This window comes from Macrotis lagotis, chromosome 1, assembly GCF_037893015.1.
Source record: "Macrotis lagotis isolate mMagLag1 chromosome 1, bilby.v1.9.chrom.fasta, whole genome shotgun sequence".
Lineage (NCBI taxonomy): Eukaryota > Metazoa > Chordata > Mammalia > Peramelemorphia > Peramelidae > Macrotis > Macrotis lagotis.
The window spans coordinates 468,119,444-468,135,818 of NC_133658.1; the positions used below are offsets into that span (position 1 = coordinate 468,119,444).

The following is a 16,375-nucleotide window of genomic DNA, read 5'->3' on the forward strand; positions in this document are numbered from 1 at the left end:
CATAATGCAATAAAAATCACATGAATATCGGGCCAGAGAGATATAGACCCAAAACTAATTGGAAACTAATTGACCTTATTTTAAAGAATGAGTGGATCAAACAACAAATTATATAAATAATTAATGATTTCATCCTAGATAATGACAATAAGGAATCAATCTTACAAAATTTATGGGACACAGCCAAGGCAGCTGTCAGGGGATATATTACATCTTTAAATGCTCAAATGAATAAATTGGAGAAAGAAGAAATCAATGAAGTAAATATGCATCTAAAACAATAAGAGAGGGGGGCAGCTAGGTGGTGCAGTGGATAAAGCACCGGCCCTGGAGTCAGGAGCACTTGGGTTCAAATCCGGTGTCAGACACTTAATAATTACCTAGCTGTGTAGCCTTGCACAAGCCACTTAACTCCATTTGCCTTGCAAAAATCTAAAAAAAAAAAAATAAGAGAAAGAACAAATTAAAACCCCCAATTAAATACCAATTTAGAAATTCTCAAAAATTAAAGGAGAAATTAATGAAATCGAAAACAAAAAAAAATTGAACTAATAAATAAAACCATGAGTTAGTTTTATGAAAAAAAAAACAATGAAATCAATAAAACTATGGTCAATTTATTAAAAAAAAGAATGAAGAAAATCAATTGCTACTATCATAAATGAAAAAAAAGGTAAACATACCACCAATGAGGAGGACATTTAAGCAATAATTTAGAAATATTTTGCCCAAAAACGTGCACATCCTTGGATTTAGCTATAACACTACTAGATCTATACCCTGAAGAGATTATGATAAAGGGTAAAAACATGACTTGTACAAAAATATTCATAGCAGCCCTGTTTGTGGTGGCAAAGAATTGGAAATCGAGTGAATGTTCATCATTTGGGGAATGGCTTAATAAATTGAGGTATATGTAAGTGATCGAAAACTATTGTTCTTTTTGAAACCATGAGGGATGGGAATTCAGGAAAGCCTGGAAGGATGAGCATGAACTGATGCTGAGTGATATAAGCACAACCAGAAGAATATTGTACACCCTAACAGCAACATGGAAGGTGCTGATCAATCTTAGTGCACTTGCGCATACCATCAGTGCAACAATTGGGCACAATTTTGGGATTTCTGTTATGGAGAATATTATGTATATCCAGAGAAAGAATTGTGGAGTTTGAACATAGACCACCTCTAAAATAAGTTGTCTTATGGAATTTTGGCATCTCTTATACTTTATTTTTTTTCTTCCTTAATGATATGATTTCTGTCTTGTGATATTCAGCTCAGATCAATGTATAGCAAAGTAACAATGTAAAGACTAACAAACTGCCTTCTGTAGGGTGTGGGGGGGGGGAAGCGTGATTATGGGAAAAAATTGTAAAATTAAAAAATAATAATTAATTTTAAAAAATGTGATATAACTCCAGACTGGTTTTTCCAGAATGTTTAGAGTAATTCAGAGTTCCACTGACATTATTGCATCTGTATTTGTATTTTAATACCAATATTACTATTTTCCATATTCATCATCTCTTATTTTTTGAAGATACAAAAACATTTTTTAAAAGATTACATTAATGTACATGAATTCAATACTAATACCTTCTCCCTTCTCCCCTCCCCTTCTGGATGTTTTGTTAAGTAGCTCCTTTGCTCAAAGAGCAGTATAGCCTCCTTCATAGAGGCAAGTAACTCCATAACAATGCATTATACAATTATTTGGAATGACTTTAAAAAATGTACAATCAATGTACTGAAGATGTACTGTAGAACTTTTGGGATGTTTGCCTCCAACATACTTAGACTGCTCATCACCTTCACTGTTCCAGTTTTTAAATCCTGAGTCAAGCGCCAAAAAAGAAAAAATAATAATAATAATAATAATAAAATAAAGCCATGCTAATTTCATTTCTCTTTTGGGGGGGCCATTATAACACCCTTTTGACAAAAAAATTACCATAACAACCAAAAAAACCATAAACAGTCCATTTAGAAGCATTTGAGGTGGACAATGGAAGGCCCGGATTCATCATACTCCTGCTTGCTGATCCACATCTGCTGGAAGGTAGAAAGAGACTCCAAGATGTAGCCTCCAATCCAGACAGAGTATTAGTGCTCCGGTGGTGCAATGATCTTGATTTTCATTGTGCTGGGAGCTAGGGATATAATCTCCTTTTTCATCCTGTCACCATTGCCTGGGTATATGGTGGTACCACCAGACAATACAGTATTAGCATACAGATCCTTATGAATGTCAGCATCACACTTCATGATGGAGTTGAAGGTAGTTTCATGAATTCCACAGGATTCCATACCTAAGAAGGAAGGTTTGAAGAGAGCTTCTGGGCATCAGAACCTCTCGTTGCCAATAGTGATAACCTACCCGTCAGGAAGCTCACAGCTCTTTTCCAGAGAGGAGCTGGAAGTAGCAGTGGCCATCTCCTGCTCAAAGTCTAGGGCTATGTAGCACAGCTTCTCCTTGATGTCACCTATGATTTCCTTTTCAGCTTTGGTAGTGAAACTGTACCCTCTCTTGATCAGAATCTTTATGAAGTAGTCTATCAGATCACAGCCAGACAGATCCAGATGGAGGATGGCATGAGGAAGGGCACAGTGTGGGTCACACCATCACCGGAGTCCATCACAATACCAGTGGTATGACCAGAGGCACATAGAGACAGCTCAATCTGTATGGCAACATACATAGCTGGGGTGTTGAAGGTCTCAAACATAATCTGAGTCATATTTTCTCTGTTGGCTTTGAGGTTCAGGAGAACTTTTGTGAGCAGCACAGGGTGTTCTTCAGGGGCCACATGGAGCTCATTGTAGAAAGTATGATAGCAGATCTTCTACATTTCACCCCAGTTTGTGACAATACCATGTTCAGTGTGGTACTTTGGAGTCTAAATACCTCCCTTGCTCTGAGCTTCATCTCCCATGTAGCTGTCTTTCTGGCCCATACCCACCATCACACCCTGCTGTCTTGGGCAGCCAACAATGGAAGGGAAAATAGCCTGAGGGGCATCATCTCCTGCAAAGCCAGCTTGGCACATGCCAGAGCCATTGTAAGCAACGAGAGCAGCAATATCATCATCCATGGCAAATTTGGAGGTGGCAAGTTTAAACCCTTGTAAGAGAGAGGTGGTGGTACTGCACCTGGAGGTAGGGAGGAGTCAAGTGCATGCTGGGTGGAAAAGTTCACAGCTCATATTCATCATCTCTTACAAATTATTTTTGAAATTGAACTGTGTGATTATGATTTGTCTTTCTATTTCTATTATTATTTCTATTATTCTTTTGGGGGGAGGGGTTTTGCAAGGCAAATGGGGTTAAGTGGCTTGCCCAAGGCCACATAGCTAGGTAATTATTAAGTGTCTGAGACTGGATTTGAACCCAGGTACTCCTGACTCCAGGGCCGGTGCTTTATCCACTGCACCACCTAGCCACCCCCATTTATATTATTCTTGAGCTATTTTTCATATGGTTTATAATAGTTTACAATTTCTTAATTTCTGAGAATTGCTTATTTGCATATTTTTGCCACTTATCTCTAGAGGAATTATTTTTCGTTTTATTGTTAGATGACTGTAAAATTAGAGGCAGTAAATGTAATGTGTACAAATTTGTCTGATTCTTGTCTACTCTATATGTGATCCAGCATGTGAGTATATTGAACTATCTGATGAACTCTCTGTTTCAGACTAAATGATAAAATATCTTTGAAAAGACTTGGAATTTTTGTTTGATATGGCAAACCATGAGTGATGTCTTGGTCCTCATCTTATCTTTTGGCAGTATTTGGAATGGGTTAAGATATATGTTAAGAAGAAAGAAGAAAAAGAAGGAGGAAGAGAAGAAGAAAGGAGGAGGAGCAGAAGAAAGAAATGAAGAGATCATATTTGACTCTTTTTTGTTTCAACATGTAGCAAGTAGATCTTTGTCATCGTGCTCCCCATGATCATCAGTATATGGAACATGGATTCCAATAGCCTAGGTTTTGCCTTGGGCCTTGACTACCATTTTCACTTTGTTTTTCATTTCCTGTGTAAGTGACCAGGCATGAAGGCTTCTTCAAATTGCTAAAAGATACAAGAGACATTTTTAACAAGATAGTCTTGTATAAAAGGAGGAATCCAAGTCCCTTGCTAGGCTTTCCATCAGAGATAGACTTAAGGAAAATCTTATAAAATGCCTAATCATATTTGTCATATGATTCATGAGGTTTAAGTGCCAGTTTCCTAGCAGATAGGAACAGGAGTAAAAACTTAATTTGCTGAATTCTTTTTTTTTGGGGGGGGGGTTGATCTAATTATTCCATTTAAACATTTTTATATTGTATAGTATTTTATTTATGTAGAGAAATAGATACTTATTCCATGCTTGATTCATGTGTATATTGAATATCTCATTTTGTCTTTACTCTCTCATTTAAAGGAATGCTAGTTCTCCATCAAAACCTAAGCTATAAACAATTTGTTCCTAGAATACCACATTAGGGATTTAATGAGCCAAATAGTGTAGTAAAAGGAAGCCATCACTCTTTTCTCTGAAATTAGTTTCTCTCAGAAATGAACCTGATCTGCAAAGTACTCATGGATACAGTACACATGCAAAAGTAGTGCCATAGTGCCCTTCCCTTTTGAACTTTACTAATTTCATTGATTAGTTCAATATATTGTGAATATCATACTGATATATTTGGTATAAGACTTTAAAAGTGTTGTCCTAAGGGAGCTAGGTGGCGCAATGCATAGAGCACCGAACCTGGAGTCAGGAGGGCTTGAGTTCAAATCTGGTCTCAGACATTTAATAATTACCTGTGTGACCCTGGTCAATTCACTTAACCCCATTGTCTAGCAAAAAAAAAGAAGTCGCCCTACTTCATTATTTTCTTTTTTATTCCAAAAATACAATTAAACTATTCTTTAAATTGTTCACATCAAAGCTTTTTGATTTCAGGGAAATGAAATAAATTTTGTATCTTATTTGGTTAAGAATTCATTCACTATCCACAGTTGACATTAGAATCTAAATTATTTATCAATTTTATTGTGTGGTGTGAGTTTTAATATCCATATATTCCATCCATTTAAATTTATTAGGATAAATAATGAGTTGTTTATTTGAACATAATTTCTGAGGTTTAACAAAAGCTGTTATCATTTTTTTCTGAATCTACCTATTCTTATATGTTATACTGACCTAATTTCCTATTTTTTATTATTACCAAAAAACTTTAATGATTATTGTTTCATATTATACTTTGAAGTTTCAAACTTCATTAGCTATTTCCTCTTTATCAGTACTTTTTTTCCCTTTATATTCTAGGCCTATAAAAATTAACTGTGCTAACATTTTGTGTGAGTCTATTAAGTATTCTCTTGATAGTTTGATAATACAATGTTAACTCTATAAAATAATTTATATAGTATCATAAGTTTTATCATATTGGTATGGTTCAGCCATGGTCATTGAATATCTCTCCATTTCTTTAAATCACATTTATTTCTTTAAAGAATGTTTTGTATTTGACTTTTAAGATAGTGTATGCATTTTGTAGTTATTTTGAATAGGACTTTTAATTATTTACTTCTGGAATATGTTAATGATATAGTTTTGTATTTATATGCCTTTATTTTGTATCCCTTTAAGTTATTGAATTTGTTTTAATTATTTTTTGCTTATTCCTTAAAATTTTCTAAAAAATAGGCCATATATATAATATCTATATAGATATAATATATATACTAAGGTATCCTTATCAAAACTTTTGTATATATTCTCTTCTCTTTTCTCACCCTACCCTCACCCAGATGAAAGCCCTTATCACTTTATACATGGATTATTTCAATAACCTTTTTTTTTATGTTTTTGTAAGGAAAATAGGGTTAAGTGGCTTGCCCAAGACCACACAGCTAGGTAATTATTAAGTATCTGAGACCAGATTTGAACCCAGGTACTCCTGACTCTAGGGCTGGTGCTTTAACCACTGCGCCTCCCCTCAATACCCTTCTGATTGGTCCCCTGTATTAATTTTCTCCTCACCAGAGTTCAACCTCCACTCAGCTGCCAAATTAAATTTCCTAATGTGAAAATTTCAATGTCACCTTCCTATTAAAAACAAAACTCCAGTGTCTCCTTATTAGATAATGTGCATAATCTTCTTTTCATTCAACAGATCTCATAAGCTTGTTCTCTCCTATTTTTACAGACTTATATTACCTCATTATCCAACAACATATTTAGATCCAGGGTCACTGGTCTTCTTGCTATTTCTCACATAAGACACTCCATCTCCACTGTACATTTTCATAGGAAGTCATTGATGCCTGGAATTCTCTTCCTTGTCATCTTTTTCTTCTAACTTTCCTGACTACATGCAGATTCCAGATAAAATTCTACCTTCTAAGAGAAGTCTTTCTTAACCACGTTTAATTCTAGTGTCTTTCCTCTGTATTTAATTAGTTGCACATAATTATTTTTATGTTGTCTCTTTCATTATGCTCTTTGACAGAAGGAAATATCCTTTCTTTGTAATTCTCAGTTAAATACACAAAGTAGATCCCCAGATCTAATTCTCAAAATTCTTGGCATATAGTAAGTACTTAATACTTATTAACTGACTGGCTCACAACTCTTATGCTCTTCAGTGAGTTTAATCCCCACCTCTGGAAGAGTTTTTCCAGGGGATTCTTCATTATGTATTATTCCAGTGGTGCGCCCCTCCATCAAGATTCTCATTTAGAAATTAGCCTCACAGCCCAAGTAGCATTTAAAAAAGAATCATTCTCCCCCCAAATCTATACCTAGTCAAGGAGAGAGTGGGCCCTAACTTAGAAAGCATATGTGGAAACTTCAAAGTATAATATGAAACAATAATCATTAAAGTTTTTTGGTAATAATAAAAAATAGAAAATTAGGTCAGTATAACATATAAGAATAGGTAGATTCAGAAAAAAATGATAACAGCTTTTGTTAAACCTCAGAAATTATGTTCAAATAAACTCAAAGCTCCGGGTTGCTGGAAGTTTTTGTTTTTTTCTTCTTCTTTTCATGTATAGGGTATTTAGGAACTTTGGAACTTTGCTAGATTCCCTGGAGACTCATGAAATCTAGTCTATCTTTGGTTCCTAATAATGAAGATACTACCACCAGTTATTTCTGGGATATCATCTAGGATACTTCTCAGAAGATGAAGAAGTTTGGTATCCTCCAGACCTTTTGAAGCTGGCAAGGTCCCTTGCTTACTTAGTTTGGAGGAGGAGATCACATTATCCAAGGGTTAGCATTCTTCTTCCTATATGCTGGAAAGGCACATCCTCTGATTTCTGGAAAAATTTCAATTTCCTCTTCTATTGACAATTCATGGGCAATGCATAGATGTAGTCATATTTCCTTGCTTGCCTAAACATGACTACTTCCAAGGCTATTTTGCACTTAGTCTTATGACTTTGTTAAGCTATGTTCTTACTTAAAGTACCATTTCAAATGGAATTGAGTGGTTTCAATCAATCTCTTACCAAAAAATGTTTTAAAAAAAAATCTCACTTCCATAAGTAATCCTTCAAGCCACTTACAAATATAAATAAGTTCATCTCCTATTTGACTTTCTTTATGTTTCCACTTTCTTTTTCATTTTTCATTGCTTTCTAGAATTATGTCAAATAATAGTGAGGAAAGAATTCTTGTCCTATTTACATTTCCCATTATAAGGGACCTTTTGGTATTATTTTTGAAATTTTGAAAAGATCCACCTTAATTTTTTTTTTATTTTTGTTGTATGTTGTAAAAGGTTTATTAAGGTATATATTGATACTGTCCTGTGGTATTGGTCTCCAGGATCAAATTTGATATCTAAAAATCTTTATATCCCATTCCTTTTTTAAATTTTTTTGGTTATCTTATACATGAGCTCCTTCCATATATTCTGTGGTTAAACTGTATAGGTTAAGCTTTTATTTCTGTAGTCAGGGAGATTAATAAAACAATTCTTCTCCACTTCCCATTTGAGTTTTCTTCCCTTGCATGGCCCATACTTTTATAGCAAAAATGTGTTCATAATACATAATAAAAACATATATTCTTTATGTGGAAAGAAATTTTTTTTCCTGTAAAAATTTTTTTATTCTCACCTTTATTTTCATATTACTATTTCCCCAAATATATCTGATCTATCATGTCCTCAGTCTTCCCTTGCAATAAAACATGAAGTAGAATTTTAAAATTTTTTAACAAAATTAATCAGTATGTAAATCAGGTGTGACATATCTCATCTCTTTTTTTGAAAGAAAAGTTTTTTATAAAAACATAGATGGAAAATAAAATTTAAGTTTTTTGGTAGTTCCCCAATGATTAATATTCCAGTTGATCTCAAACCAATGAGACATGGGAAAAATATTTATTATAGTAAAATGAAACTATTCCCTTTGTACTTGACAGTATTATAAACACATACATCCAGGAAAAATAGAAAATTATGTGCAGATATATCACTTTTTCTTTAAACATATCCATTAACCAGTTAATCCTCCAAAGGTTCAGGATTATATTAATTTCCAAATAGCATAACCCTTGATGGAAGTTTACCCTGCTCCACTATATTCTAGGAAGAGAGCAGAAGTTCCTGGCTTTCCCTTTTCTTTGAGTTGGAGGGGGGAAAATTATATTTCCCAAAATTACCCTAATCAAAAGGGGATTATTTTAGACTACTTCTTATTTCTCATACACATCCTTCCCTCTATATTTCTGTACTTTTTTCAGTGGCTACTGTTCATATTTGAAATGTTCTCCCTCATCATCTCTGGCTGCCTTAAAAACTTCACTTCAAATAATACATTGTACAAGAAGCATTTCCTAATTCCTTTATGCTTTTGTACTTATCTTTTTTTTAAATTTTTTTCATTCATTTATTCTTTCATCTATTATTGATTGTGGTCCTTCATTAAATTCAGAAATTCATTCAAAATATTTTGACTGAGGATTTACTATTTTTCATAACTCCAATTATGTTGGCATTATTTATTAATATTAAGAACTCATTGTGAACCAGGAGGTTGAGCCAACATATTAATTACTTTGAGTTAACAACTTGGGACAGCTTGGGACAGATGAACACAGTTAAGAAGCTCAGGCCAGGGAAAACAACATTTAATGAAAGAGGAGGAGGTTAGTTTCTCTTTTCTTATACTCTTGGACTCATTATACATCTTCCTTGATGTCCTAGGACTTTGTTTATTGCTTTAGGTCATGGGCTTCTAAAAGCAAAATATAAAATGCTATTCAATGTACACTATTATTTAAGTATGGAGCAGGTATTTATTTCTTACTCAGAAAAGAAATATAAAAAAATTTAACATACGTCCATAGAAAACATCTCCTGGGCATAAACACACCACCTGTTGGAAGCAAGGTCTATGTATATATCAAATTCATATGGTTGCTACCCAGTCTGAATATATTCACTTCAAAATATTTGGCCACTTGTTTAGAAAGGGAAAACACAAAATTTTAAATATAAGAAGGAGCTAAGTACCAATCTTATTTGAGTCTATGCTCTATATGAATATGGGGAGAGCAGGGACAAGATAAGATCATTTCATCCTTGCCCAAAACCACTCACTATCAGCAGTTGTTTTTTTGTTTTTTAAAGGCACTGTGGGAGCATTGATTACCTGGAGTTGCCTCTGCTTTCAGGCTCCTGAATGGGACCATTGGAGACTACTGCAAGTTCTACCCAATAAAAAGCTACCAGAGAACAATGTTAAGTTTTTTCTTTACCTTTCTATTACCCTAGAGTTAAGAGGCTAATGCTTAGTTTAATTTATTCTGTGAAGTTACTCTACTAAGTTCTATTCAAATAATTTTCAGTTGCTTTGCTAGTTAGATTGCTCAGATCAACTTAATGGTTCTTGATCTTGAAGTTATATTTTTCTTTTCAATCTGTGTTGGGTAAGGATGTGACAGATAGAAATTGTATTTGAATTTGGGTATAAAGAGAAGTAAAATTCTTAAAGATCTGAGTCTTGTTCAAAAATTTCAGGCTTATTGTGACTGAGGACTGAATCAAACTGATAATAAATCTTAAACTTTTGATTAATTAATAAAAATATTTTATACTTTAAAAAAAAGTTAGAGCTAAGTTACATCCATAGTTTTCCTTTTCTCAAGAGTAAGAAAAAATGAGAGTGCCATTTTGCTTTCTCAAATACGACAAGGTTAGGCTGTACTGTACTCCCTTGCACCTTTCACCAATATATCTGCTACAGTGAAGGTCTCTATTGAAGTAGAACTATGTTTTGTAACTAGATAATGGGAACTGCTTGGCAAGGGGGAGAAAAGGTTCTTGACTGACAATGCCCATAATCCAAAGGAGAGGGTCAGCTGAGTTCGTTTTCCCCTTTTTTGACTTTGTCTTACCCATCACACTCAGACTTACATCATGTTCCCAACATTGTTCTCATTATGTGTTGAATATGATTAAGCATGCTTTCATCCAGATGAAATTAGGGATTTTTATTTGTAAACTTCTTTCTTGATCCATCAGTTTATACCTGGAGAAATTAAATGTTATAAAACATATCCTAATTATAGTTTCCATTGTTTGTTTTAGGGATCTGCCCATATTTCTCCATGATTATTAGTGGTACACGAATTTATATGGTGGTAGTACAGAGGACTTACAAATTAATTGCCAAACAGTTATAAAATTACATAAATTTTAAAAATTTCTATCATTAACTAATATAAAACTATTATGATCACATGAATTTATTTTGTTTTGGATACCCTTAAAATAATAGGCTGTCCATTATTGAGACTGTGTTTTTGTCATTCAAATTTTATCGTAGTTAACCAATAAGATCACCTTAAAGCTTCACATTTAATATTTTTATTTTAGCACAGTCCTGGATAAAAAGATCATGGCCATCTGAATCATCAATCATATTTAAATGAGGGACTTAAATAAAATTTTTCACTTGTTAAATAAATAATCACTTGGTAGAAGCAAGATGATGTGAACTGAGCACTAGATTCAGTCTGGCTACATGATAAATCAAAATAAATAGGGAGAGATATATTAATAGGGATATATAGTGATGGTACTATTTTTTCTCCCAGTGAAACCAGACTTCCCTCTGTACATACTATTTTATTTAACATACATATTGAACAATCACGTCCTTCAAGAGAGAAGAGATTCCACTCCACACTCACTCCCCTTCTCTCACAATATTTATCTTTGTGATTAATCTGAGCTTATTGTTCAGACCTCTGCATTCAAAAGTTGGGACAGTTTTGCTAAGGTAGCCAATAATTAGGAGACATAGTGGCTACTACTCACAGACCTCTGGGGCAACATAATAGTATCCATATTAAAGCTATTGTCTTGAAGGTATTATTGGACCCAATATCCAGAGTCTATATCAGGTGATGAATGTTGTTTTCAGTATTGAGTGATTTGTACTATTAACTTTTCATTTAATTTATTTCTTGAATTGTTGATAACTAAAATGATAGGAATGCAGAGAACATTTTTGTTAAGAACAAAATATAGTGAATACTTTATTTTATTTAAAAATATTTGCCTCTCTGAGGCAAATCATGACTCCGAAGGCTGTGATTATGATACAAACTATCTTTTATCTTCCTAGTAAAATAATAATTTTAAGAGAGTTTCCCGGATCACTGAGAAATTAAATGACTTTTAGGTCAGAGCCAAAGCTTAGTGTCCCTTAGAAAGTTTCTCAGTCTATAAATTGTAGGGCAACTATCTACCTGCAATGATAGAGGCAGTTTACTTACTGAGAATTTATAAAAATGAAATCATATGCCCAATATATTAAAAAAATAAAAAGAAAATAACAACTAAAACATGCTTATAACTCATTTTAAAAATTCTAAGCTCCAAGTATCATTAAAAATATCATTAAATAAATAGTTATGAAATGAAAATTATTGCAAAATCATATGCTCAATATTCTTCTGGGATTCACATGCTTATGATTTTTACTATGACATTCTATTCACAAAAATCTTATTAGCCTTAGTTTGTCTTTGTAAAAATTTGTTTGACTGATCTAATAAAAAATGCTTGAACAGTTGAAGAAAAAGACAGAGATATGACTTAAGTTTTAAGAACTTTTGTCATCAAAAAAAAGTATTGGATAGTGATTTCAATCAACAGACCTCCTTTTCCTAAGACTTGATAGAAGTGAAGGAAGTAGGTAAGTCTAGGTTTATATAGGGAAATTATGAGAAAAACTGAAGTGACAGAGAAGAAAATAATTGGATTCAAGTTTTCAAAGATAGGGAGAGGGGGCTGCTAGGTGGAGTAGTGGATAAAGCACCAGCCTTGAAGTCAGGAGTACCTGGGTTCAAATCTGGTCTCAGACACTTAATAATTACCTAGCTGTGTGGCCTTGGGCAAGCCACTTAACCCCATTTGCCTTGCAAAAAACCCTAAAAAAAAAAACCAAAGATAGGGAGAGAGGAGAATTTGAATATGGGAATAAGGTATCTGTTCTTCATTCTGCTCCTTATCCCTCTCCCCCTCCCTTCCTCTTGCTGCCTTTTCCTGCATCAGAGATAAGGAAGATATGGGATATTTCCTGTAATCACTGGTGTAGAATGGAGATATGGGCTGGAAAACCAAGAAGTAAGAAGAATACAAGACCTAGAACACCCATATAGCTGGGACTAGAAAGGAGAGCAATGAGTTAGCATTTAATCCAATTTGCCAAATGCTATATGTATATATATAAATACATACATACATACACACATATATATATATATATATATATATATATACACACACATATACATGTATATATATATATATATATATGCAAGACGGTGGGGAGGGAAGGGGGAGAATCTTGTAGCTAGTAATCCTAACAAGGAAATTTTAGGTGAATCAGCCTTAGAAAACATTTGAATAATCCCCAGAAGAGCAAATTACAAAAAGATAGAGTGTAGACCAATAACCTCTTGTGTTTGGGGCTGTCCAGATATAATACTTGCTGGCATATAAAAATAAAGTACTGCAAATTTCAGTGCACCATATGTATGGTATGTCATTGAATGTAATGTATATTATGTCACAGTAATGCATATTATGTCACATCCTAACATCAACCCCATTTCACAAATGAGGAAACTGAAGCTGAAAGAATTTAAATAATTTTCCCAGGGTTACACAGCTAGTAGTTTTGAGGAAGGACCTGAATTCAGCTCTTCCTGACTCCAAGACCAATACTGTATTTATTACCACCTAACCAGATATAAGAAAGCCTCAGATGTTAAGTATGTGTTGAGATTGAGTAAATACAAATTGAATGTAGTTTTTTTTTTTTTTATTCCTGAGATATGAATAAAGAAGTTTTATACAGTCAAGTGATGCTGGAATAATAATCTCCATTATACAATATACATATGGCTAGGGATATTAAAATACAATAGACCAGGGAGCAAAATGAAATTTTCTGGTGCATGAGGGTTCAAGAAAATTTAAATTGATGAAAGTCATGTTGACTATACCTCTTATATTTGTCATCCAAAGAATAATGTTGTTGAGTAGGGAAAAGAGGTGACAGCTTTCTGAAAACCATGCAGAAAAGATTGATGGACTTGCTGAGTGCCCTTTGGTTAGAGTTAGAAAATATAACCACCATGGCAAGTTCATGATTATGACCTACTGGGCCCTTGTTACTAAAAGGGCTCAGGAAATTGAGAAGAGTGCCCTGGGCACATAAACTTGTTTAATTTTTGTCTCTAATATGAGAAATAACTTATTTGCACGATTTATTTCAATGGGTATACTTCAAGATCATAACAGTATTTCACAGCTCTGAAGATAATAATAATGATAGAGTTGCACAAGACTAAAAATGTGAGAAGAGTTCTTGACACTAGATGAGGTTTTCTTTCTCATTCATATACTGATAGAAAAGTAATTATCAAAAATATGCAGTTAATAATTTTAATAAATCATGGAGTGCTCTGACCTAAGTTTTAGTGCTATTTAAAACATTAATACTTTTGAAAATAGTTTGACATATATAACCTAATTTAAGATTTAGAGACATAGCATAGATTAATAGTTTGCTTTGAACCGTAAGAAAGTAAAAAAAACTTTAATTTACAATTTTCCATAAAATTAAAAAAGAATAGGATCCATGAACATTTTAAACAGATATTTTCCTTTAAAATGTAACCTCCTATAAAAATATTATGGAGTACTATTGTTCTATAAGAAATCATGAGTAGGAGGCAGCTAAGGTGGCACAGCAGACAGAACACTGGCCCTGGAGTCAGATGTACCTGAGTTCAAATTTGTCCTAAGACACTTAATAATTACCTAGCTGTGTGGTCTTGGGCCAGCCACTTAACCCCATTTGTCTTGCAAAAACCTAAAAAATGAGTAGTCAAACTTTAGAGAAGCATGGAAAGACTTGTAGAACCAATAGAACAGTGTGCACAACAAGAACAACATTGTGAGATGATCAACTATGATGAATGCAGCTCCTCTCAGCAGTTGAGTGATTAAAGACAATCCTGAGATATCTGCTATGGACAATATCATACATATCTACAGAAAAAACACAATCTATGAAGTTTGAATGCAGAGCAAAGTATATTGTGTTCATTTTTAAAAACTTCTTTTATGATTTTTATTTCTCATGATTTTTTCTTTTCCCTTAATTCTAATTCTTCTTTCACAACATTGTTAAAAATGGAAATAAGTTAAACACAATTATACATGTGCAACTTTTAGCAGATTGTTAACTTCCATGAGGAGGGCAGAGGAAAAAGAGGTTGGTAGAAAAATGTGGAACTTATAAATTTGCAAATGAATGAATGTTGAAAACTACCTTAGCATGTAATTGGAAGAATAAAATATAATTTCAATTGAAAAATTATAAAATATAAGAATTCTTCATTGAAAAATCTGTAAAGTAAAGACTGGGGTAGGAAGGTAGGAAGGTAGGAAGAAATCATTCCTTGCTATAAAACTCTTTTGTAAATTTGGAACCATTTCACTGGGATGGTATAGTATAACAAGAAGGTAAATAGTTATTTGGTCTATAAACAAATATGAGACTAAAAAATCGAGAAAAGTTATATTGTCATATAACCCTAAGAAGTGATAATATGTAACATATATGTAATATTATATGATACAATCTTTTTTTAATATTTATTCTCATTTTGTACAAATAATGTTTTTATACATTAATAAAATATTCTTGTTTAAGGCTAAATGAAATGCCCCCTCCCCCCATAAATATAGACTCACTTGAGTGATAAAGGGGAGAGAAAAAATTAAAATTTAATAAAAAAATCATAATAATTGTAGGTATGGCCAGGTGGCAAAATGGACGGAGCACCAGCCCTGGAGCCATGAACACCCTAGCTCATATCCGGCCCATACACCCAACAATCACCCAGCCGTGTGACATGCAAGCCACCAGAACCCCACTGCCCTGCAAAAAACAAAAAATAAAGAAAAAGAGACCTAAAATAAAATAAAATAGTAATAATAGTAGGGGTGGCTGGGTGGTGGACTGAGCATTGGCCCTTGAGCCAAGAGCACCCGGGTACAAATCCGGCTTCAGACACCCAATGATCACCCTGCTATGCGGCCCCAGGCAGGCCACCCAGCCCCATTTGCCCTACACCCCCCCCCAAAAAATAATAATAATAAAAAATGTGCTTGAGTCTTTGTTCCAACACCAACAACTCTGTTGTGGGTAGACCACATTCTTTATAAGTCCATCACAAAAGTTACTTCCATATTTTTCCACCATTGCCATTTCTGATCGCAACTCCCTCTTTTCCTATTTCTCCACTACCATGTACTATATTTTCTCTTTCCTTTCATTCTGACTCTTCTGTAGGGTAGCTGAGTGGCACAGCAGACAGATCCCCAGCTCTGGGGCCAAGAGGCCCTAAGCCCCCATACCACCCCTTAACCCCAGCATCCACCTGGCCCTATGGTCCCAGACAGGCCTTCCAATCCCAGCCCCTAGCAAGAAGTAAAAAAGAAAATGTGTTATATCTGACCACTCTCCCCCCATGGTCCATCCTCTCCTCCTTCATTCACATCCCCACCCTTTCCCCCTGTTCCCCCCTCCTTCTTACTCCAGATGCCTATACCCCATTGAGTATATTTGCTGTTTCCTCTCCTAGCCACCTCTGATGAGAGCGAAGATTCCCTCATTCCCCCTTGCCTTCCCCCCTTCCATATCATTGCAATAGCTCATTGTAATAAAGAAAAATCTTATTATATGAAATATCTTGGCCTATTCCCCCTCTTTTTCTTTCTCTCTTTACATTTCCCTTTTTACTATCGACTGCATTTTTACACCATATTTTA

General features: G+C 34.1%; 1 pseudogene; it reads right to left on the bottom strand.

Moving 5' to 3' along the window:
* Positions 1 to 1,981: 1,981 nt before the first annotated feature.
* On the bottom strand, positions 1,982 to 3,131 carry LOC141519628 (actin, cytoplasmic 1-like; annotated as a pseudogene).
* Positions 3,132 to 16,375: the final 13,244 nt, after the last annotated feature.